The sequence below is a fragment of the Cervus canadensis genome, chromosome 6 (assembly GCF_019320065.1).
Source record: "Cervus canadensis isolate Bull #8, Minnesota chromosome 6, ASM1932006v1, whole genome shotgun sequence".
In the NCBI taxonomy this organism is placed as follows: Eukaryota; Metazoa; Chordata; class Mammalia; order Artiodactyla; family Cervidae; genus Cervus; species Cervus canadensis.
In genome coordinates this window covers 14977047-15002912 of record NC_057391.1, presented here as the reverse complement: position 1 = coordinate 15002912, position 25866 = coordinate 14977047, and the positions used below count along the sequence as shown (strand labels likewise).

At 39.7% G+C, this 25866-nt stretch overlaps 1 protein-coding gene across 2 annotated transcripts in view; it reads right to left on the bottom strand.

Annotated features, from left to right (window-relative positions):
• GLCE (glucuronic acid epimerase) overlaps positions 1-25442 on the bottom strand; it is a 110926-nt gene extending 85484 nt beyond the window's left edge. Inside the window, exons 1-2 of one of the 2 annotated variants that reach the window (XM_043470912.1) lie at positions 25246-25442; positions 20408-20500 (exon numbers count right to left, since the gene is read on the bottom strand). The gene's annotated coding sequence lies outside the window, so the exon portion shown is untranslated. The remainder of the gene's footprint in view (positions 1-20407; positions 20501-25245) is intronic. The other variant, XM_043470911.1, reaches the window with a different exon arrangement.
• Between the last annotated feature and the right edge of the window lie 424 nt (positions 25443-25866).

Sequence of the window (25866 nt, the reverse complement as noted above, 5' to 3'; positions counted from 1 at the left end):
GCGCTCAATCTCCACTAACCACCACCATCATTGCTCTCCTTACCAAATCAAATTTTCCCTCTCTACTGCATCTTTCCCAGACCCCTACAAACATGTGAATTTTCTCATCTAAAAAACAGAAATTTCTTCTGAACATCTCAAGTTACTACTACAATTCTTTTATCCTTCATTAGCAAATCCCTCAAAGAACCATTCTTTCTTCCTGTCTACAATTTCTCACTTCCTTTCCTCAAGAATCCATTCCAATTAGACTTTTTCCCACCATTCTACCAAATCTGCTATTGTCAGAACCACTAGTAAATTCCACGTTGCCAAATACAACAATCAGTTCTCAGTTCCTCATACTATTTGAACTATCAGGAGCATCTGACAGAGATTTATCACTCCTTCCTTCCTTCACTCTGTCTCCCTCTTTCTTCCCCTAGCAACAACTCTTGTTGACTCTATCTTCAAAATACCAATCACTTACCATCTCCACTGCTACCACTTTGGTCTAAGTTACCATCTCTCACCTAGATTATTGCAACAGCCTCCTAAGTGGTTTTACTAACTTTTGTCCCTGTCCTTCTTCAGTATGTTCTCAAGATAGTAGGCAGAATAGTTCTTTAAAAGGAAAATCTAATCACATCGCTATTATGTTCAAATTCATCCAAAGTCCTTCTACATTACATACCACTTAGACTAAAAGTGTAGGTCCCTAAAATAACACCTAAGACCTGGATTGATTTAACCATCATCCGCCCACCTCCACTGCCCTCTGACTTCATCCTCCATTTACTCCTTACTCCACTGTGAACAGGATCTCAGAATTAAATACCTCAGGCATGCTCCAGCCTCAAGGACTGGGCATTTGCTATTTTCCTGGGTCTAGATCTTTATATTTGTCTGCATACCTCATTCACAGACTGCCTTCATGTCATTATTTAAATGTAACCTTCAGCAGTGAATTTTCCTAGCAATACTTTGAAGGGCAGCCACGCCAATACTCAACTCCACTTTCCCTGTTTTATTTTCCCTCTTTGTTACATATCATTTAACATGCTAGTAATGGTAGCATGTTATCCTTTTTTTACCATCACTGATGTGTTTTCAGGGCCTACAGCGTGCCTGGCATAAAGTGGTCATAAAACATTTGCTAAATAAATGAAACCATTTCCCTCCTTCAAAGATGATATCAAATTATCCACAGTATCAAGATTATATGGAAATGGGCCAATGAAAATCTCTCTCTCAACTTTCTTATTTTAAATACATCTAGTTCGTAGCTAGTAGCTCAGAGAAGGCAATAGCAACCCACTCCAGTACTCTTGCCTGGAAAATCCCATGGACGGAGAAGCCCGGTAGGCTGCAGTCCATGGGGTCCCTGAGTCGGACACGACTGAGCGACTTCACTTTCACTTTTCACTTACATGAATTGGAGAAGGAAATGGCAACCCACTCCAGTGTTCTTGCCTGGAGAATCCCAGGGACGGCGGAGCCTGGTGGGCTGCCGTCTATGGGGTTGCACAGAGTTGGACACGACTGAAGCGACTTAGCAGCAGCAGCAGCAGTTAGTAGCTGGTTTATGTAGGATTAGAACTAGAGCTAGTTCAACAAATAACTATACTAATGTTGTTTCCATGAAGATTTTTCTGATCTCTCTTTTCTAATCTTTGATCACCGTGAGCTCTCAAAGCAATAAATATATTCTACCCTTTTGGCACTTGCCAAGTTTTGTTCTTTGTTCAGGATTGTTTGTATATCTTTATTATCTACCCATAAACCTATATGTACATCCAAAGGCTCTATCTTCTCCATCTTAATACCTTTAGTATTTAGCACAGTAGTTTATTCTCAGTGGAGTCTCAAAATATTTGTTGAAATGAATATGTAAGTCAGGCAAGAAAAGGATGAAAGTCAAATAGAAACAAGTGCTAGGAAACAAACTATTCTGTTTTGTTTATGGCAATATTGAGGCCTGAGAAGCAGTGACAGTGACTGATTTAGCAGATTTTATTCATAAACAAGTTATATACCTAAAACTTACAATGTGAGTGCTTAGCTTGGGGTTCAAGTAAAGGATTTTGGGAAATCTGTGAACATCTTGAAATTATACATAAAGTTTCCTTCTGGGCTGCAACATTTAAAATAGTCTCAAAGAAGTCTACTAAGAAAGCAGTTGCAAGCAAACTTTTTAAGGAAACCATTTTAAAGTTGCACTTCCCATTATTTTCTAATGTGGTACTGACTGAATTAGTACTTTTAAAAAATCTAATGAATGACTCCAGAACACATTTCACTACAATTTAAATTTTATAATTCTTCAAAATCCCATGACTAATCAGATGGCTAACTACAGCACTCCACTTAAGAATGGTGCATTGATTTACTTTGTTTCTAAAACAGTAAATTCTAGAATATGCAATTTTATCATTTAAAATTATAGTTCAACATCAATACCATATTTTCCAGACTACAACATAGATATTATGTCAGTATTATGGCATCACAGATATTAATTCTGTTTAGAAAAAGAAAGATAATTATTACCTAACCCTGGCTTGACATTTTTCTTTAACAAAAGATTTGATCCCAGGAAGGTGGTTTGGACTGAGAACACTAAATCATTAGTAAAATACATTCAAAGCAATTTAATAGTAGAAATAAAAGCAAAATGAAAGTTCACATAAGTTTGCATTTTACCTTTAAAAAAAAAAACTTTACAAAATAGATTATAAGCCTTAGGTTTTCTCAAAGGGAAAATAGTGTTTGGTTGGTTGGTTGGTTGGTTTTGATTTAAATACAAAGGATTCTAACAATCCAACAAAATAATCTTTGAATATTCGCCTAACAAATTCCTAAATGTATCTAAGGAAATGGAAGGATTTTTTTAAATTAATAATTCATAGTCCCTGTCATAACAAAGTTTAAATAGAGGAATGAATGGTTTCATATGTCTTAAAATACAAATCATATGTTAAATGCAGTGTCTTAGTCTGTTCAGGTTGCTGTAACAAACTACCACAGATTGGGTAGCTTAAACAAAAAATGCTTATTTCTCACAGTTCAGGAGGGTGGGAAGACCAAGATTAAGGCAGCAGCAGATTCCATGTCTCGTGAGGACCTTCACCCTGGTTCACTGATGATCTTTTTGCCATGTCCTCACATGACAGAAAAGGGTGAGGGATCTCTCAGGGGTCTCTTCTGTAAGGACACTAATCCCATTCATTAGGGTTCTGCCCTCATGACCTAATTACCTTCCCCCACAAACACCCATCTCCAAATATCCTCACACTGGGAATTAGGTTTCAACATACAAAATTTGGGGAGACACAATCAGTCTACAGCATGCAGTAAGAGGAATATAAAGCGCCATAGGTATCTACAACATAAAATGATACCTAGTACATATATCTCTAACACAAAAACTTATAAAATAAGTATATACAATACATGCACTATGTACTACACACACTCGCACACACATAATCCGTATATCTACTACATATACTCCACACACATGTTAATCTACTATGTATTTAAACATATCTCCTAGTGGTTCTGCTTCTCTGATTGAACCCTGATTGACACAGACACCAAAAGTCACAACAGCAAGCAGAATTATATGGCCCTAACAGCAGTAACTGATATACCTGTCACAACTTCCACAGATATCTATATGAAACAAACTTAATAATCAATTTTGAAGACTGACTTCTTACACATTTAAAGTCCCATATTAATTAAAGCCCCACATTAATAAAGTACTATGCAAAATTCCTACACCACCAGATACAAAGCAAAAATGCCCCCTTAAATCTTCTTATAGAGGTCTTATTAAGTGCAAGGTACTGAATCTACCCTCAAGGAGCACATAGTCAGCCTTTTTTAAAAGACTACAGTCAATATACCAATAATTGCCTCCAAGACCATACTCATGTATTAGAGAACCCACCATGCCCAGCTCCTGGATGGTAAAGCCCTATGTGCCAAGTCACCTGGTTCACCTAAACTAAATGAGCTATAGTCTCTCTCCCTATAATTTGGAAAATGACATAAAGAGAGTGACTAAGTTAAATATAGTGACCTTGGAAGTAAGAGGAAACATATTCAGAGTTGGAGTTAGTGCCATGGCAAGTCAAACCATGTACAACCCAAAGTTATGAGGTAACAGATAATATGAGGATACAGAGGGACCTACAATGCAGAAAAAAGAATGGGATAGGCATGCAGAAAGAAGCAAAGACAGACAGCGTATAGCACCAAGAGAGAAGAAAGAAGTTACAATTGTTCACTTTACTTGAATGCCTCTCATGGAGGTACAGTTATACTTTATTTTCAGTCTTTGGTCACTGGTGAGGTTGCTCATTCAACAACAGGGAAACTGGCTTATTTACTATAGACAATGGAACACTGGACAAACATCAAAAAAAAAACCTTGCTTTCAAAAATGTTTTATCATACAGGAAAATGCTCATGGATATTGGTAAAAGAGCAAAATAAAAAAATTATAATGAATAATAATACCTTTTGTTTGCATGCTTAAAGGCACAGATAAAAAAAAAAAAAAAAAACAAAAAAAAAAAAACAGTGCATAGGAAAAACAATAGAAGAAAACAAACCCAACAGTAAACAGTGGCTGGTCTTGGAGGCAGGAAATACAGTTGATTTTTGTGTCCTACAAATATATTTCAGTAAACTGATAATAAGATTAACACTGCAAAAAGCAAGTGAGGTTACAGCAGGCAAAATGTAAATACTCTAATTGCACGCAGATGTTGTGTGGTTATTTAAATATCATATACTTAGTATTCACACAAATACTTCCACATTTTAAAAACTAATTTTGAAAAAAAAATCTGTTCCTTCCCTTAAATGACGAAATTTTTTTCTCTTATTTTATTTTTCTTCCTGGTCCTTTTTTTTGGTGAAAAGTGAAGTCGCTCAGTCGTGTCTGACTCTTTGCAACCCCACAGACGGTAGCCTACCAGGCTCCGTGATCCATGGGATTTTCCAGGCAAGAGTGGGCTGCCATTTCCTTCTCCAGGGGATCTTCCCAACCCAGGGATTGAACCCAGGTTTCCTGCATTGCAGACAGACGCTTTACCATCTGAGCCACTAGGGAAGCCCACATTTTGGCTATTATCACTAATAAATGATAACATTTCCATTCTTAAGATAAGCATATACATATTAAACAGAGGAGAATACCAGACCACCTTACCTGTCTCCTGAGAATCTGTATGCAGGTCAAGAAGCAACAGTTACAACCGGACATGGAACAATGGACTGGTTCAAGGTTGGGAAAGGAGTATGTCAAGGCAGTATATTGTCACCTTGCCTATTTAACTTATATGCAGAGTACATCACGCGAAATGCCAAGCTGTATGAAGCACAAGCTGGAATTCAGACTGCTAGGAGAAATATGAACAACATAAGATACCACTCTCCTGACAGAAAGTGAGGAGGAACTAAAGAGCCTCTTGATGAGGGTCAGAGAGGAATGAAAAAGCTGATATAAACTCAACATTCAAAAAACAAAGATCAGCGCATCCAGTCCCATCACTTCATGGCATATAGATGGAGAAACAACGGAAACAGTGACAGACTTTATTTTCTTGGGCTCCAAAATCACTGCAGACGGTGACTCCAGCCATGAAATTAAAAGATGCTTGCTCCTTAGAAGAAAGTGTCAAAGTCACTCAGTCATGTCTGACTCTTTGCAACCCCATGGGCTGTAGCCTGCCAGGTCCTCTGTCCATGAAATTCTCCAGGCAAGAATACTGGAGTGGGTAGCTGTTCCCTTCTCCAGGGGAATCTTCCCAACCCAGGGATCGAACCCAGGTCTCCCATATTGCAGGTGGATTCTTTACCCTCTGAGCCACCAGGGAAGGCCAAGAATACTGGACTGGGTAGCCTATCCCTTCTCCAGGGGATCTTCTTGACCCAGGTGTCAAACTGGGGTCTCCTGCACTGCAGGCAGATTCTTTAGCTGAGCTACCAGGGACCTTAGAAGAAAAACTATGACAAATCTAGAGAGCGTATTAAAAAACATCATTTTGCCAACGAAGGTCCATATAGTCAATGCTATGGCTTTTCAGTAGTCACGTATGGATGTGAGAGTTGGACTATAAAGAAAGCTGAGCACCGAAGAATTGATGCTTTTGAACTGTGGTGTTGGAGAAGACTCCTGAGAGTCCCTTGGATGACAAGGACATCAAACCAGTCAACCCTAAAGGAAATCAGTCCTGAATATTCATTGGAAGGACTGATACTGAAGCTGAAGCTCCAATACTTTGGCCATCTGATGCGAAGAGCCAACTGGTTGGTAAAGACCCTGATGCTGAGAAGGACTGAAGGCAAAAGGAGAAGGTGTCAGCAGAGGATGAAATGGTTAGATAGCATCATCAACTCAATGGACATGAATATGAGCAAACACCGGGAGACAGTGAAGGACAGGGTAACCTGGCGTGTTGCAGTCTATGGGGTCACAAAGAGCCAGACACAATTTAGCGACTGAATGATGACAAGACCTTTTTTGTAAATATGTCATTATTTAGAAAGACTGCAGCTTTGCACAACTATTTTATTTAATCCAGGACAATGTACAATAAGTCAACTACTAAATAACATATATGTGCCAAACATTTTCAGTTCAAGTTGGCTAAGTTCACTGGCCTGTCGAGATGTACTGACACCATAAAAAAATTTAAAAAAAAAACACAAAATCTTCAACTTCTAACCAAAACAAAGAAACAAGGACTAAATTTACTCTTCAGTCTGCAAATAGAAAAAGAAAATATATTGAACAGTTTCAAGACATTGGCAATCAGGCAATGTAGGGCAGTGATCCCTGAAATGAGAAACAATTAAAGATAAGCCCTATTATTAGCCCTATCTTCCCCTTCCAGCCTTGAGAGAGTTTCCAACCCATGGTGCAGGAAGGGAGAACTGAGGCAGAGCACAACACACTCTGAGTTTAGATGGAGCTGAAAGTCTAAAAGACAAAGGCAGCTAGAGTTAACAGAATACAGTACTAGAGAAGTACAAAGTGAGTACAGAGAGACACAAGACCAGGGATTATACCACATGTAACAACTTAGATGGATTTCAAGGGAACTATGTTGAATTTTCAAAACGCCAATCTCCAAGGTTACATACTGTATGATTTCACTCATATAACATCTGGAAATGACAAAACAGTAATGGAGACAGATTAGGTGGCTGGCAGAGGTTAGGGGATCTTTTTGGTGATGGAACAGTACTATATCTCAATTGTGATGGTGATTATTCAGAGCTACACTTGATAAAGGGGCTTCCCCAGTGGCTCAGCAGTAAGAATCCACCTGCAATGCAGGAGCTGCAGGAGATGTGGGTTCGACCCCTGAGTCGGGAAGATCCCCTGGAGGAAGGCATGGCCATGCACTCCAGTATTCTTGCCTGGAGAATCCCACGGACAGAGGAGCCTGGCGGGCTACAGTCCACGGGGTTGCAAAGCATGAGAACAACTGAAGCAACTGAAAATACATGCACACTTGATAAAACTGCAAAAAACCATATACGCAAATGAAAACATGTAAAACTGGTCAAACAGGAGTAAGATCTGTAGATTGTACTAATGTCAATTTCCTGGTTTTGATATTGTATTACAGTTATTTAAAATGTTACCACTGAGGGGAACTGGATAAAAGATACATAGGACCTCGCTATCCTAATTTTGGAAATTCCTATGAAGCTATAATTACTTCAAAATTAAAAAAAAACTTTTTAGAATACACTCTTAACCAAAAGAAAAATTCAATAAGCATAAAAAGTGCACCAGACCACCTTACCTGCCTCCTGAGAAACCTGTGTACATGTCAAGAAGCAACAGAAACAGACATGGAACAACTGACTGGTTCCAAATTGGGAAAGGATTACATCAAGGCTGTATATTGTCACCCTGCTTATTTAACTTAGATGAAGAGTACATCATGCAAAATGACAGGCTGGATGAAGCACAAGCTAGAATCAAGATTGCCGGGAGAAATATCAATAACCTCAGATATGCAGATAACACCACTCTTATGGCAGAAAGCGAAGAGGAACTAAAGAGCTTCTTGATGAAGGTGAAAGTGGAGAGTGAAAAAGCTGGCTTAAATTAAAATTCAACATTCAAAAACCAAAGACCATGGCATCCAGTCCCATCACTTCATAGCAAATAGATGGGGAAGCAATGTAAACAGTGACAGACTATTTTCTTGGGCTCCAAAATCACTGCAGATGCTGACTGCAGCCATGAAATTAAAAGACGCTTGCTCCTTGGAAGAAAATCTATGACAAACCTAGACAGCAATATTAAAAAGCTATGGTTTTTCCAGTAGTACGGAAGTGAGAGTTGGACTATAAAGAAGGCTGAGTGCCAAAGAATTCATGCTTTTGAACTGTAGTGTTGGAGAAGACTTTTGACAATCCCTTGGACTACAAGCAGATCAAACCAATCAATCGTAAAGGAAATCAATTCCGAATCCTCACCTGAAGGACTGATGCCAAAGCTGAAGCTCCAATACTCTGGCCACCTGATGTGAAGAGCTGACTCACTGGAAAAGACCCTGATGCTGGGAAAGACTGAAGACAGGAGGAGAAGGGGGTGACAGAGAACAAGAAGGTTGGATGGCATCACCGACTCAAGGGACATGAGTTTGAGCAAACTCCGGGAGATGGTGAAGGACAGGGAAACCTGGCGTGCTGCAGTCCATGGGGTCGCAAAAAGTCGGACACGACTCAGCAACTGAATAGCAACAATAAAAGTGTACACAACTAAAACAAATCAGTCTTACTAAGATCTCAGACTTCCAATCTCCTAACTTCTCCAGAAAAACCTATGCACATAGAAACATAAATGTTTATTAGTGTGTGAATATGCATTTTATTTAAACCGACACATACACATCTTTTCTGTAGTCATGTCAGCATAACATAGCTCTGTCTTGTCTCTGTTTTTCACCCAATAATAGGTCTTAGAGATAAGCTCATATAGAAGTGCTCTTTTTTCTTTCTTATGGTTATATGACATCCCATTGTATAACTGTATCATCAGCTATTTAACCAGACGCATATTAAGAGTCATTTAGGGCTTCCCTAGACAGCATATTAAAAAGCAGAGACATTACTTTGTCAACAAAGGTCCGTCTAGTCAAGGCTATGGTTTTTCTAGCAGTCATGTATGGTTGTGAGAGTTGGACTATAAAGAAAGCTGAACACCGAAGAATTGATGCTTTTGAACTGTGGTGTTGGAGAAGACTCTTGAGAGTCCCTTGGACTGCAAGGAGATCCAACCAGTCCATCCTAAAGGAAATCAGTCCTGGGTGTTCATTGGAAGGACTGATGTTGAAGCTGACACTCCAATATTTTGGCCACCTGATAAGAAGAGCTGACTCATTTGAAAAGACCCTGATGCTGGGAAAGATTTAAGGCAGGAGGAGAAGGGGACAACAAAGGATAAGATGGTTAGATGGCATCACCAACTCAATGGACAAGAGTTTAGGTAAACTCCGGGAGTTGGTGATGGACAGGGAGGCCTGGTGTGCTATGGTTCATGGGGTCGCAAAGAGTCAGACACAACTGAGCGACTGAACTGAACTGAGTGACTCAGCTGATACAGAATACCCCTGCAATGCAGGAGACCTAGGCTCGATCCCTGGGTTGGCAAGACCCCCTGAAGAAGGGAACAGCTACCCACTCCAGTATCCTGGCCTAGAGAAAACATGAACTGTATAGTTCATGGGGTCGGAAAGAGTTAGACAGCCTGAGTCACTTTCACTTCCAGGGCTTCTGGCACTATAATGAATACTATAATGAACAAAGATAAATTCTTTGGATTATATCTGGATTCTTTTCTTTGTGTGTGTGTGTGTGTGTGTGTGTGTGTGTGTGTGTATCTATTATAGATTTTTGGTGTGTGTGTGTGTGTGTGTGTGTGTGTGTGTGTGTGTATCTATTATAGATTTTTGGTGTTTGGCTACCATGACTGGTTTGACTGGTTTGATCTCCTTGCTGTGCGAGGGATCTCAAGAGTCTTCTCCAGCATCACAGTTCGAAGACATCAATTCTTTGGCACTCTGCCTTCTTTACAGTCCAGCTCTCACAACTGTATGTGACCATTGGGAAGACCATAGCCTTGACTATATGGACCTTTCTCAGCAAACTAAAGTCTCTGCTTTTCAATACACTTGTCTAGGTTTGTCACAGCTTTCCTGGCAAGAAGCAATTGTCTTCTGATTTCATGGTTGCAGTCACCATCCACAGTGATTTTAGAGCCCAAGAGAGGAATCTGTCAGTACTTCCTCCTTTTCCCCTTCTATTTGCCATGAAGTGATGGGACCTGATGCCATGATCTTAGTTTTTTTTTAATACTGAGTTTTAAGCCAGTTTTTTCACTCTCTTTTTTCACCCTCATCAAGAGGCTCTTTAGTTCCTCCTTGCTTTCTGCCATTAGAGTGCTATCTGCATATCTGACATTGTTGATGTTTCCCATCTTGATTCCAGCTTGTAACTCATCCAACCCAGCATCTCTCATGATGTGCTCAGTATACCAGTTAAATAAACATGGTGACAGCAGACAGCCCTGCCATAATCCTTTCTCAATCCTGAACCAATCAGTTGTTCCATACAGGGTTCTAACTGCTGCTTCTTGACCTGCATACAGGTTTCTCAGAAGACAGGTAAGATGGTCTGGCATTTTCATCTCTGTAAGAGCTTCCCAGAGTTTGTTACAATCCACATAGCCAAAGCCTTTAGTATAGTCAATGAAACACAGGGAGATGTTTTTTTCTGGAATTCCCTTGCTTTCTTTATGATCCAGCGAATGTTGGCAATCTGATCTTTGGTTCTTCTGCCTTTTCTAAACCCAGCTTGGAAATCTGGAAGTTCTTGGTTCATGTAATGCTGAAGCCTAGCATGCAAGATTTTAAGCATGACCTTACTAGCAAGGGTGATGAGTGCAACTGTCCAACAGTTTGAACATTCTTTAATACTACCCTTCTTGGGAAATGGGATAAGGACCGATCTTTTCCAGTCCTATGGCCACTGCTGGGTCTTCTAGATTTGCTGACATATTGAGTGCCAACACGTTGATACCATCATCCTTTAGGGTTTTGAAAAGCTCTACTGGAATTCCATTGCATCCACTAGCTTTATTGGCAAAAGTGCTTCCTAAGGCCCACAACACTTCACACTCCAGAATGTCTGGCTCTGGATGAGAGACCACACCATCGTAGTTATCTGACTCATTAAGATCTTTTTTGTACAGTTCTTCTATGTATTCTTTCCATCTCTTCTTGATCTCTTCTGCATCTACTAAGTCTCTCCCGTTTCTCTCTTTCATTGTGTCCATCTTTGGGCAAAATGTTCCCTTGATACTTCCAATTTCCCTGAAGAGATCCCTAGTTTTTCCCCTTCTGTTGTTTTCCTCTATTTTTATGCACTGTTCGTTGAAAAAGGCCTTCTTGTCTTTCTTTGCTGCTACTTTGGATCTCTGAGTTTAGTTGGATGTACCTTTCCCTTTCTCCTCTGCTTTTTGCTACTCTTCTTTCTTCAGCTATTTGTAAAGCCTCCTCAGATAACCCCTTTGCCATCCTATTTTTCTTTTTCTTTGGGATGGTTTTGTTCGCTGCCTCCTGTACAATATTACAGACCTCCATCCATAGTTCTTTAGGCACACTGTTTACTACATCTAATCCCTGTATATTCATAGGAGATTTGATCTAAGTCATACCTGGCTGGCCTAGGGGTTTTCGCCACTTTCTTTAGTCTATAAGCCTGAATTTTGCTATGAGAAGCTGATAATCTGAGCCATCATACAAAAATATGATAAAAAGCTATCCATATAACTTTTGGGGTCCTTTCCTCATTTTTAAAACAGGGCTAAATGAGGCAATCTACATAAGGCATTTAAATCTACCCTGAACAAAATTTAAAATCTAACAAATGTAGCTATAATTCTAAATATATTATGGCCAGAGCATCTCCTGATGTACCTACCAGTTTACATGTGTGCTAAGTCACTTCAGTCGTGTCTGATTCTTTGCGACCACATGTACTGTAGCCCACCAGGCTCCACTGTTCATGGGATTCTCCAGGCAAGAATATTGGATTGGGTTGCTATGCCTTCCTCCAGCGGATCCTCCTGACCCAGGGATCAAAACCATGTCTCTTGTGTCTCCTGCATTGGAAGGCAGATTCTTTACCACTAGCGCCACAGGTGAGGCTAGTGCAGCATGACTTGTCCTCTGTGACCCCCAGCTGGCTCCCAGTGATTCGTGTTTTCTAAATATACACCAAAATATATAAAATATTATATGCCAAAATATATATGTTCAATAATCTGAGAATTTGTTCAGGAATGACACCAAGATCATCAGTTTATTATTATTACCTGCAACATTTGCTTTTTTTCCAACATTGTGTATCAGCAGCTGAAACACTCTATTATAACAGGTGTTAAAAAAAAGTTCGTTGTATTCTTTTTAAAAATCAGGATTAATTCCTTATTTTCAATAAATCTGCCATGGTTACACAAGATGTTAACATTAGGAGAAAGCTGGGTGAAAGGTATATAGGAATTCTTTATACTATGCAATTCTCTATACTCTGTAATATATATACAGATATATAACTATTTCAAAAGTAAATTTTTTTTTTAATCAAAATCTTTTCCTGCCTCTGGTTTTCTTAAAGTGAAGTGAAAATCACTCAGTCGTGTCTGACTGTTTGTGACCCCATGGACTATGCAGTCTGTGGAATTCTACAGGCCAGAATACTGGGGTGGGTAGCCTTTCCCTTCTCCAGGGGATCTTCCCAACCCAGGGATCAAACGCAGGTCTCCCGCATTGCAGGCGGATTCTTTACCAGCTGAGCCACAAGGGAAGGTTTTCTTAAAACTACTAAAATATTACCAACCACTAACAGGTGCAAATTCTTTAGTAGCCTTTACAGCCTTATAATTAATCTGAAATAGGAGACATGAATTCCAGCAAATAGAAACTCTCATAATACCCCTAACTTATCCTGGGCCACAAAGAGTTACTATTCAGTAAACAATTTTTTTTTTAAGATATTTTTTATTTTATTTTTAGAAACAAGGGCTTAAAAAAAAAAAAATCTCTCCCCAAAGCAATTATCTTTTCCCTAAAGCTCTAAAGTTCTGTACAACCAATTAAACCTTCTGATTCTTATTGCTCAAATCACTTATTTAGCAGCAGCCTCCAAGTCAAGCTCAAAAAGATTTTTGACTGTATGAGACAAATTAGTACTTAAACTATTAGCATGAAAATCTTTAAAAATTATATTTTAAAATACTTTGTATCATGGCTGATTGGTTTTCAAATTAGGAAATAAGAGTTCAGGGAAATGATGAATTTCATTTACAACTATTCAAGCTCAAACTTTCACTGTTAAGCAACAAAGTCATGAAAATTCTGCTAAAACTGTACTTGCCAAAGAAATCCTAAAATAATACCTAAGGACAAAGTATCTTGCCGCTAAGTATCTCAAAACAGCTTTTGTACTTTTAAAGAGTTTCTTTCAGGCATCAACTGTCTAATTTTCAAAAACTTGGCTTTCCTTTTTGGAATAGTACTACAGAATCGGTACTATAAACAGAAGTGCTATTGTCAAAGAATTGATCCAATAATAAAAAGAGCTAAGGCCACTTGTCTTATAGAAAATTACAGCCAGATGCTGCCAGACCCTGCTTTTCTTCCTTCTGGGCCAGTAGCCAGATACTAATCATTTTTAGACCCTTTCTAATTTTTAGTACACAATTTAGTACACAATACCACATCTGAACTAGACAGTATTTTAATGAATGTTCTCCATAATTTGTCTAATGTTTTGGCACACACACACACTTGATTTACAATACCTTGGAAGTACCTATAAAAAAGTGGTAACAGTAGTTGTCTCTGGGGCGACTGTTTGGGTCCTTGAATTTTGTAATTTTTTTTCACAACTATTCAAGAAATTAATTTATCTATTAACAGAAAAAACTACTATAATAAAACATTAATTCTAGTTAAAATATTTTACCTTATAAAATAATGCATGTGGTTTTCTTTTAAAAATCTTTTCATTTAATGGGTAACTTTTAAAAAAATTTTGCAACGCTCTTCAATTATAATCAAAGAAATACAAAGTCAGATCATTTTTGCTTATTAAATTGGATTCAAAAATTTTTTTAATTTATTTATTTTGGGGGCCACACTACACAGCATGAGGGATCTTGGTTCCCTGACCAGGGACTGAAACCATGTCCTCTACAGTGGAAGCATGGAGTCCTAACCACTAGACTGCCAGGAATTCTAGGGAATTCCATAGAAAAGGTTTTTAAGACTAATACTGATACTGGTATGTAAACTGGGATAACCTTTCTAGAAAGTAATATGGCAATATTTAATTGTTTTAAGGTCTTAGCTTTTGACTAAACATTTTTATTCTTATCCTAAGAAAATAATCAAGTATGGAGAAACATTTATGCACAAAGATTTTCTTCACTGTTCTTTGAAGAAGAAAAAAATATTCAATAATTGGAAATGGTTAAATCATTACACATTCATTCAACAGAATTTTATGCTGCTATTAAAAATTCAGTTTTGAAGCAATTTTAACAAAGTAGGAAAATTTTTATTATATAAATTCATGATAGGAGGATAAACAGTATACAAATGAATCAATATATTCATGGAATGAGGAAGAATGTGTACCATAATGTTTGTTAAGCTTATATTGAGCTGAAGCATTAGATTTTGTGTTTTGCATTTCTCCAAGTATTTAAAATGAGTCCCTGCTGCTGCTGCTGCTGCTGCTGCTGCTAAGTCACTTCAGTCATGTCCGACTCTGTGCGACCCCATAGATGGCAGCCCACCAGGCTCCCTGGTCCCTGGGATTCTCCAGGCAAGAACACTGGAGTGGGCTGCCATTTCCTTCCCCAATGCATGAAACTGAAAAGTGAAAGTGAAGTCGCTCAGTCGTGTCCGACTCTTATTGACCCCACAGACTGCAGCCTACCAGGCTCCTCCGTCCATGGGACTTTCCAGGCAAGAGTATTGGAGTGGGTTGCCATTGCCTTCTCTGAAAATGAGTCCCTAGAAACTTATAAAATTAGGTGGGAAAAAACAAGCTATACACACACACATTCTTAAGTTTATAATACTGCAAAACTGATGTGATATTTAAACAGATGAAATAAAATTTTCTAATTAATAACATTTATGAAAGCTGGTGACAACCTAACTCAAATTACTAAGAATCATTAAGATCACTCCTACTATACAATAAGCACTACCAGCTAGGTTATTTTTTAATCAATAAAAAAGAAGACTCTGGACTATTATATAGTACAACATGAACAAAAATCAAATTCTATCAAACAGGGTTAACAATGTAATTATGAGTTAAATTGTAATGATACTTATTTTATCACAAACAAGAATATCCCTGGAAGAAAAAACTGATTAAACATATAACATCTAAATTAATAAATAAAACCAAACTTTCCCTTTAAAAGAACTGAATCTGCTAGTGGGAAAAAACAGTAATTATTAATGGATGGGTTAACTATAATTTCTCAGACATTAATCTGTGTAGTTTCAAATGGAGATTGAGTTTACCTCTAAAGATTATTTCCACCACTCCACTACTACTGTCCCCAAGAAAATAAAAAATCTCATAAGGTCACCTTTCTGCTTAGCACTCTTCAGTGGGATACCACTGCTTATGAACTTTCATAGTTATAAGATCCTCCATGATACGGTCCCTGCTTTCACTCCCCACTCCTTCCTTCTCTCTTGCTTCCCAGGCTCTGGCCCAGTGGTTTGCAAAGTGTGATCCTGGAACCACAACATCTCCACTACCTGTGAACATGTAAGAACTTCAAATTCCTGAGCCTCACTCCTACCAGGAGATTCATACTCACACTACAGCTTGAAAACCACTGCTTTAACCCTCCTGAATTGTCTGCAGATTCCCAAATCTATCCTGCTCTCCCTCTGCAAATGCAGCTCCCTGCTCACCATGCTTTTACCCCCATTCCCTGCTGGATATCTCATCCACTTTGTTTCCTACTCATCTTTCAAGTCTTAGCTAAGAAATCACTTCAAAAGAGAACTGGAAGCTTCCCCAAAATTAGAAAAATATTTCTCATGATCTCTTTTATTACCATAGGGGTTCTCATTTGCATTCTTCACCAACTAAAGCCATTTCTAAAATTACTCCCTGGTAGCTCAGATGGTAAAGAATCTGCCTGCAATGCAGGAGACCTGGGTTCGAGCCCTGGGTCGAGAAGATACCCTGGAGAAGGAAATGGCTACCCACTCTGGTATTCTTGCCTGGAGAATTCCATGGACAGAGGAGCCTGGCAGGCTACAGTCCTTGGGTCGCAAAGAACTGGACATGACTGAGAGACTAAGCATGCACACAATCAAAGAAAAGAAAGCCTTTATTTGACATATCCCAAAACATAACTTACGCATTCATATAAGTGATTTCAAACTGTATAGATAGTAAAAATAAATATATATATATAAAATACATATATACACACATATATATAAAATACATATAGTAGAACCAAACTGTTGAAAAGAAACGACATTTTAATGTTGAGAAAATAAAAAACAGGAAACCAGTTCTGAAATTCACACCTTAAAATTAACTATTTTGAATTTTCTCTTTTCTGGATATACTTCACCCATCTTCTGGAAAAGGGGCAGCAACTAATAAACAATATGGTTTTAAAAAAGGTTAGCCAAAAGAAAGAGAAATGTGTAGAATCTTGACAAAGTTAAGTGCTACATGTTTTACGTCAGATGTAAAAACAAAAATATGGACCAGAAGCTATTTTCCAACATTTTTAAATAAGTTTGAGATCATCTTACAGTACATGATTAGTCAATAATTTATCTTCAATCATTTAATGATCATCTAGTATGTGCTAGATGCTTCTGTCTGCAAGTAGGAGACCCAGGTTCAACCCTTGGATCAGGAAGATCCCCTGGAGAAGGGAATGGCAATCCACTCCAGTATTCTTACCTGGAGAATCCCAAGAACAGAAGAATCTTCAGGCTACTGTCCATGGAGCCGCAAAGAGTCAGACCCGACAGAGCAACTAACACACTTTCACTTTTCAGCATGTGCTGAGGACCACACGGAATTAAGAATTTTACGTACAGATGTATCTGTCTTTCTATTTATGGGCTTCCCTGGTGGCTCAGTGGTAAAGAATCTGTCTGCCAATACAGGAGATGTGGGCTCAAGCCCTGGGTCAGGAAGATCCCCCAAATAAGGATATAGCAACCCACTCCAGTATTCTCGCCTGGGAAATCCCATGGACAGAGGAGACTGGCGGGCTACAGTCCATGGGTTGCCAAAGAGTTGGACACAACTTAATGACTAAATAACAACAGCACTATACACACACACACACACACACACATATACACACACACACACACACACACACACACACATAGAGAGAGAGATGAGGTTAACTTTTTTAGACAAGAAATGAATCTTTATGCCCACAAAAAGCTAGGTACATAATTGTTCTTAGAAGCTTTGTTCCTAGAAGTTAAAACCTGGAAATAGCCCAAATGTCTATAAACAGTACAACAACAACAAATATATATATATATATTCATACAATGGAATGCTACATAGCGATGAAAAACAATGAAGTCCTGCTAACTTAAAAAATGATTTGGTTCCATTTATATGAAGTTTAAGAAAAGCAAAACTAATCTATTGTGATAGAAGTCAGAACACTGGTTACCTTTGGGAAGTACTAACAAGGAGAGAATAAGAAAAGATGCTAAGGTCATAGAAGTATTCTATACTTGGTTCTTGGTGACTACACAATGACATATGTACAAGTTCTTATGTCATGATTTCTATACCATATACAACTTAAGTATTAGAAAAAAAATTTTTTTAATGGAAAAGAAAGTTCCTCTTGCTCTATGCCAGCCAGCAAGAAAGAGAGAGGTTAGATCAAATAATCTTACTACTTCAAAGTTTGATTGTTGTATTCATTTAACAAATATGTGAGCAGCTACCTTGTAACAGGTAATATTCTGGGTGCTGGGGATATAGCACTAAGTAAAATGGGTAAAAATCCCAGCCCTCGTGGATCTTATGTTATAGTAGGGGTAGAAAGATAACAAAAACACAAAGTATGTGGGACTGCAGAAAAGCACAAAAAAAAGACACAAAGCAAGGAAAAGGGATAGAAGGGTACGCATGGGAGGGATGCTGTAATCTTAAACAGGGCAGACTTTTACAAAAGGGGTGATACCTTAATTCAGACCTGAAGGAAAGAAGGGAGGGAGACATACAAATATCTGGAAGAGTATGTTCCAGGCCTTCTGAAACAGCAAGGAGGCCACTGCAGCTGAAGGGATGTGAACATGGGTTAGATTTAAAAAATCTACACACACACACACACACACACACACACACACTGCCAGATATTCTTTTCCTTAGTCTTTCCCTCCCACTCTTCATTTAAACAGTAACTTAAACCAAACCTTTTCTACATAAAAACTTCTACAACCACTAGCCCAGTCCACATTTACCTTCTTCTAAGCTCCTGGAGTTGCATCCTTATATACTGCATTGCAGTTAAATACTTACTGCCTCCCCCTCCCAATAAACTAAGCCTCTTCAGGGTATTGACTAGATTTTTATGCTTTTTTGTATCCCTATTAGTTACATGATTGGCATGTAAACAGTTACTGGTTATTAGTTAGGCTGCTGCTAATCACTTCATCAGGCAGATCAGTAAGCTGTGAATATATTTTTGAAAAGAAAAAAGAAGAAGGAAAGAAACCAAGTCTAGGGAACTATGTGAGTGAAGAGGCAATGAGACATCTCCATGTGTCATGATCCAAAGTCAGGATTTTCTCTGAGCCATGTCCTTAAGACTCTGAGATCCTCATCATCATTTTTCTGAAAGCCACTCTAGGCTTTTTTCCTTGGCCAGGGAGTGGGAGGGTGGGGCAAGAATCAGGCACCTGCTTTTCTCTCAAATAATAGTTTTACAACACCAATAGTCATAACAAGCTTAATAACAACAAATCTTAACCAAGTACAAAGCTGTGTGATCTTGAGCAAGTCATTTAACTATTATTGTGTATGTCAGTTCCCTCTAGGAGCTGGATTAAGTGGTCTCTAAATGCCAATCAATCTCAAATCTTCTACTTCAGCTTTTTTTTTTCAAAAAAGCTGAATGGATAAACAATTACAATCTACTTCTTCAATTTATAAAATGAGTAAAATATCTATTAATAGTTTTAAACACACTAAGAATTCATATACAGAAAGCAATGTAGTATTTTTTTTTTTAGTTTGAAGGACAATTGCTTTACAAAGTTTCGTTGTTTTCTGCCAAGTATCAACATGAATCAATGTAGTATTTCTAAAAAGCATAGAATCTGGATTTAGACAGTCCTGGCGCCAGTTATAGCCTGCTTCTTAACTTCTTGAAAAAATTAACTAAATTTTTAGGATTTGTCTTGAGGATGAAAGGTAATGTATATAAAGTAAAAGTGTGAAAGTGAAAGTGTTAATTGCTCAGTAATGTCTGACTCTTTGCAACCTCATGGACTGCAGCCTGCCAGACTCCTATGTCCATGGGATTCTCTAGGCAAGAATACTGGAGTGGGATGCCGTGCCCTCCTTCAAGGGATTGAACCCAGATCTCCAGCATTGCAGGCAGATTGTTTACCGTTTGAGCTACCCAGGAAGCCCAATGTATATAAAGAAACTATTAAACCAATATAAAAACCCATATACATCAGCAATAATCATTTCCCATACAGAAAGCAGAAAAGGTAAAATATCCACCAAATCACTGATGTCCAAGATCTGAAATACTGAAACCAGTTCACAACTCTCCTAGCAATTTTAGGTACTATGATTAGTGTTTGCCTCAAAATTCTGCTCATTTTTCTGCAAGTTTAACAGTTAACACGTAACTCCTACAGTGCTGGAGTACTTAAATATGAGTATAAATACTACAGATCTAATAGCAGTTTGCAGTCATAGGGGCAAGAGAACAAGATAATTTAGAAAGCCCAACATTTTAGAAAAATAGGGCAAGATTGAGATTTGCAATTAATTCAGACATTTGGAAGATACTAAGCTTGGCACTGAGAGTTCAAATCTGTAATGAGAGCCAACTGTGTAAAATAAGCAATAGATATTCAATAAGTAATAAGACAAATGCGTGTGTGTGTGTGCATGCATGCATGCTCAATCGTGTCCAACTCTTTGTGACCCCATGAACTGTAGCCCACCAGGCTCCTCTGTCCATGGAATTTTCCAGGCGAGAATACTGGAGCAAGTTGCCATTTCCTACTCTAGGGGATCTTTCTGACCCAGGGATCGAACTCACGTTTCTTGTGTCTCCTGTCTTGGCAGGTGGATTCTTTACCACTGTGCTACCTGGGCAGCCCCAATTAGACAAATATACATCTGCTTTAGAGTCCTGGAAGAGAGATACATACATAGTTACAGCATATTAACAAACATAGGGAAAGAATGAACAAAACAGAGAGAGTAAATAACTCAGTGGGGCTGGAAGAGGGAGGACCAGAGCACACAGAAGACTCAAAAAGCAGACAGCACTTAAGTTGTATCTTGAAAAATCAGTAGACTGTCAGCAAGATAGGAGAAGGAAAGGCATTCTGAGTAGGAGGGAGAATATATAAGAAGGTTCTGAGTTAGGAAACGGTATGGCTCTTTCAGTAAACTGACGGTATTAGTACAGTTGGAGCTTGAGATGTATGATGGTAGAAATGCAGGAGATGAGCCAGATGATGAAGGGCCTTGTAACCGTAGAACTAAATACTGTAGTTAAGGGAGAAGTATAAGTTTTAAGAAAAAAGCACTGAACATATTTGCATTTTAGAAAAATTACCTTGGCAGTAGTATAAAGGGGGTCAACCACTAGAGACCTCATTCTACACGCAGAATTAAATAAGGACATTACATTATCATATAGACACTCCATTACAGAACCAGGGATCAGAAAGAAAATAATAGATAAAATTTAGCTTTAACAGATAAAGCTACATTATCAAAAGAAAGTCATTTACCTTCATGAATGTATATTTGTGAATTAAATATTTCCTATATATCTTTAAAAAGAGACCTAAAATTAGGCATGATAAAAAAAAATTACATGGAACTAGTTGCATTTATTACATGAGAACTAGCGACTCATAGCATCTATCGGTTTCTGTACATATAATACTGTGGATCTGCAACATAAAAACCATGGAATATAAACCCTGGCATTAGAGTTTATATTGATTACTGACAGGGACTGCTCTTTGTTTCATTTTATGTGTATGGAAACTGAGGCCCTGAAAGACTAAGAAATTATCCAAGATCATGTGGTTAGTAGCACAGTTTGAGACCAGAATTTCATGTCTTATGATTTCCTTTCTAGAAACTGGCTTAATATGTCCCATCTATGACTTCAGAATTTTGAATGATAACCCAAAAGACACTCTGGTATTATCATTTTTTTTAGCAGTGTAATAATGAATTATAAAACTATTTTTATGCTTCATATCCCTCACAAAAAAAAAAGTATCTATTAGATGTCCATATGTCTGACTAAAAAAAATCCCGTCCTGAAATCTGTGCCACAATAAAGGACCTGCTGCCTCACCAGAGCAGGAGGGGGCACCACAAAAATACAACTTATTCTTCTCGAGAGTCTAAAAAAGACTTTTAAGAAGTCTTCTTAGAAAGAAAAGAAATTTAAAATAAAGGTCAAAGATTAATTTATCTTCATATAATTAAAGATCCAACACCTTTAACATGTTTTCACATTTTATTTGGGCTTCAGTCTTTTTTCTTATTCTGTTGTGTTCCCCTCCCCATCCCATTCCTATAAATTTAGATAAATGAAATACATTTTTCCTTCATTAGTACACACAGAAGTGGCAACACTGACAAAACGCCTGTGCAACATTTCACAAATTTGTACAGTGACCAAACCGTTTTAATCTTCAGACTTCTCTAATTAACACCTAAGTAATTTCTGCTCACTGAAATAAATTCAAATAGTATAAAAGCATATAATTCCGGTAAAGAATCGGCCTGCAATGCAGGAGACTTGGGTTCCATACTTGGGTTGGGAAGATTCCCTGGAGGAGGGCATGGTAACCCACTCCAGTATTCTGGCCTGGAGAATCCCAAGGACAGAGGAGCCTGGCGGACTATGGTCCATGGTGTTGCAAAGAGTCTGACATGACTGAGTGACTAAGCACAGCACAGCACAGATAATTAATAACTCCTTTCCATGTCTTTACAACTCTCTCCTAAAGAATTCCCCAAACACTTTTAAGTTTGATGTTTATCTTTACGGATTTTATGCTTATATAATAGAGGATGCTAATACCAGTTATATTATCAGGGGTTAATGTTTTTTAAGTGAGCTGAATCCCAAAACTATCCTGTTTATTTCTCTCTTATCAGCATCTCAATTATTTTTATGTATTTATTTGTTGTCTCTTTCTCTTGATACAGGTTTCATGAAAGCTGTAATCACTGTACATGGAGGTACACTCCATGCTGTGACACCTAGCAGATAACCAAATATTTGTTGATTGATCAATATGTTTACTTAGAAATTATGAAAGCTGCCTTTTAAAAAGTTACTGAAATCTGCTTAATATATTTTTGGCTTTCAAAAATAATGGGGAAACAAAGGTCTGCTTAGGGTTTTTTTTGGCTGTGATTCCAATCAAACATCTGCTCAACTGATCAGTTTTGATAGTTATAAAAGTCAAACAGGGGGACTTCCCTGGTGGTTCAGTGGCTAAGACTCTCTGCTTCCAATGCAGGGGGCCCGGGTTCACACCCTGGTCAGGGAACAAGATCCCATGTGCTGTAACTAAGTCTCTGTAACTAAGACCTCATGCAGTCAAATAAATAAATATATATTTTAATAAAAAAAAAAAAAAAAAAAGTCAAACAGGCATTTTGGTTTAATTTACAACCAAAACAAAAACCAAACTAACACAAAACCCCAAAATACTTAAAACTTTTCAGAGTTATATATTGCTATGTAGAATTCCCTGGTTTTTTTCTTTAATTTTTAAATGTATTTATTTACGGCTGCATTGGGTCTCCACTACTGTACAGGTGCCTTCTCTAGTCACGGTGAGCAGGGGCCGGTCTTCACTGTGGTGCGAGGGCTCCCACTGCGCTGGCTTCTCTTGTGTTCAGCACAGGCTCTAGCAGAGTGGGCGCAGTACTTGGGGTGCATGAGCTTAGTTGCAGGTCTTCAGGGATGGAACCTATGCTCCTTGCATTGGCAGGTGGATTCTTAACCACTGGACCACCAGGGAAGCCCCCTTGTTCTTTAAAATGATTATAAAAGTCAAGAATTAAATACATTGTCACTAATGTTTCTGGTTCTAAGATAAAAAGAAATATCATTAAAAGAAAACTGTCACTCAAAAAAAAAAAAAGATTAAAGCAGGAAAAATTTTCCGCTTTGCCATACTCAAATTTGTCTGTTTATCCCAAATTACAGAATTACTATAAGTACAGGTTCCATCAAACAAGCCACATCAGACTTGATTTACAGGCCTCTATGATAAAGGAGCCATCTAACCAGGGGAACTGTCAAGCAAAAGCACAGACTTTCTGACTTAAACATTTAAAGAAAAAAAAAAAAAAATATATATATATATATATATACACACACACATGTATACAGGTCATTTTATTTGAATTCCATCTAAGTCTGGGCTAGTTACCAAGGACTCTGCATATGAGTCAAGACTAACTGTATACAATAAAACTGTTAAGCAGGATTCTTTAAAAGAGTTCTGTTAGCCATTCTTACAGGTCTCAAACCACGGTTTTGCAGAGCTCTAGCTTTGGAACTTCGAATTCCAATGCGTTACTTGGAGGCTGGACCTAAACAGATTCCTCTCCACAAATGTTTTTCAAACGACAGAGAGAAGCCAGGACACACTTTCCAGCACTACTTGACTGCCTAACACTCGGGCGGGACTTCAGGACAGACCTAATAATGCAGGATCAGCAAAGCAGACCCTAACCTAGGAAAGGAAGCCAAAACCGCACAGCCTTCCCTATCCTCAGCGGCTTCCACGCTCACCCGGAGGACACTTGCATCCTTAAGAACCTACATGTCTACATGCCCACTTAAGGTGCTGTCTGCCACTCTGGTTCCCAGAGCAGAGAAACCAGCACGCCCTCACAGGGATCCCGGAGCAGAGAGAAGAAAACTGCAGAACAATCCCACTATTTCTCCAACTAGGCAACAACACGGATCAATCCTTCAACTAAGCATTGAGTAAATCTCATCTAGAAAGAGATCTGTTCCAGGATGCTGACCAGCCACAGACTGTGAACTCGAGATGTCACCAGAGTTCCCTTCCCGCCACGAGCCGATCCAGCGCCTGCAGAGCCGCGCCCTCCCTTCGAGATCTCCCGGGGACCCGCTAACTCGCCCTGTCGCCCCCGAAAAAACTGGGGACCATGCCAAGTTACCGCCCCTCTCTGGGCAAACTAGAAACCCCAATAAAGACGCTGGTCTCTGCCGTAAACCCTTCAGCCCCCAGCAGCCCACCAAGGCGGTCCCGGCCCCTGCAGGACGCAGATACATCGCCCTCCTGCCCGGAGACCCCGATAAACAGACAGAACCCCAATGCACTGCTTCTTTATCCCAGGAATGTGAAAAAAGAAGCCCACTCCTGCTCAAAGTACCCCCAAGATCCCATACATCTGCCCCTTCAGAGACCTAGGACCTTGCTAAAACTGAGTCCTCTGCCCCAAAAGAGCTTGAGACCGCGATAAAAGGACCCCTTGTCCCAGAACCTCGCTATACTACCTCAAGGAACCGAAGGATCCTGGTAAATCTCCTTCGACCTCAAAGACCCGGGACCCAAACCGCTGCCACCCATCCGAACCCCAAGCCGGAAGAGACCCCAGACCCCCAATAAACCGCCTCCTCACCCGGAGAAGCCCTGGCACCCGCTACACCGCCCTTGGGCGTCCGCAGCCGGATCCCACCCCACCGCGTCCTCGCCCTCCTCACTCCCGAACCCCGCCAAGCCTCGCGCACACCAGGCAGCGCCGCGCTGCCCGCGGAGCCGCCCCCGTCAGGAGCCCGCCTGCCCCGGCTGCTCCGTGTCCCCGCTCCCCGACCGCTCCTCAGCGGAGACGCGCTCCGGGCTTCCTCACCTGGGCAGCGTCGTAGGGCAAGCGGACCGGGGAACCCTGAGGAAGAGAAGGAGGCGGCAGAGAGGGGGCGGCCCAGGCCTGCGTCTGCCGCAGCTCCAAACCCTCCGCGAGGCAGCGCTTGTGTGAGGAGAGCCCTCCCGCTCCGCGCGCAGCCTGGAGACAGAGCCACAGCCGTACCCGCCGCTCTTCCCGCGAGATCCCAGCCACAGAGAGGGGCGGGGCCACGGCGAGGGGCGGCCGCAGTGAGTCGAGTGACAACTCTGAGAGCCTGTTGGCGGCAGCGTGGGAGGCGGGACTTGGAGTCTAATACTACCAATCATAAAATAGGAAAGGTGATTCTCCCACCGCTTCTTCTCTCCCCGGCCCCGCATCAATAAACTAGGGGCAAGAGCAGTGACATTTAAGTAGTCAGGGGCAGAGGAAGTTCTTGGAAAGGAATCTTGGATGGAGAATCTTGGCTTGTGTCTAGTCCTGGTCAGGCTCCGTAGATACATCTGGTTAGGGAAGAAGGTGGTTTTCACACTGCCGTGAGCTGAAGCGCTGTTACCCTTGGTTACAGCGCAGCCTGAAGTGCTTAAGGGGCACACTTCTTCCTGGTTGAAGGCGCACCCTCCTCGGGTT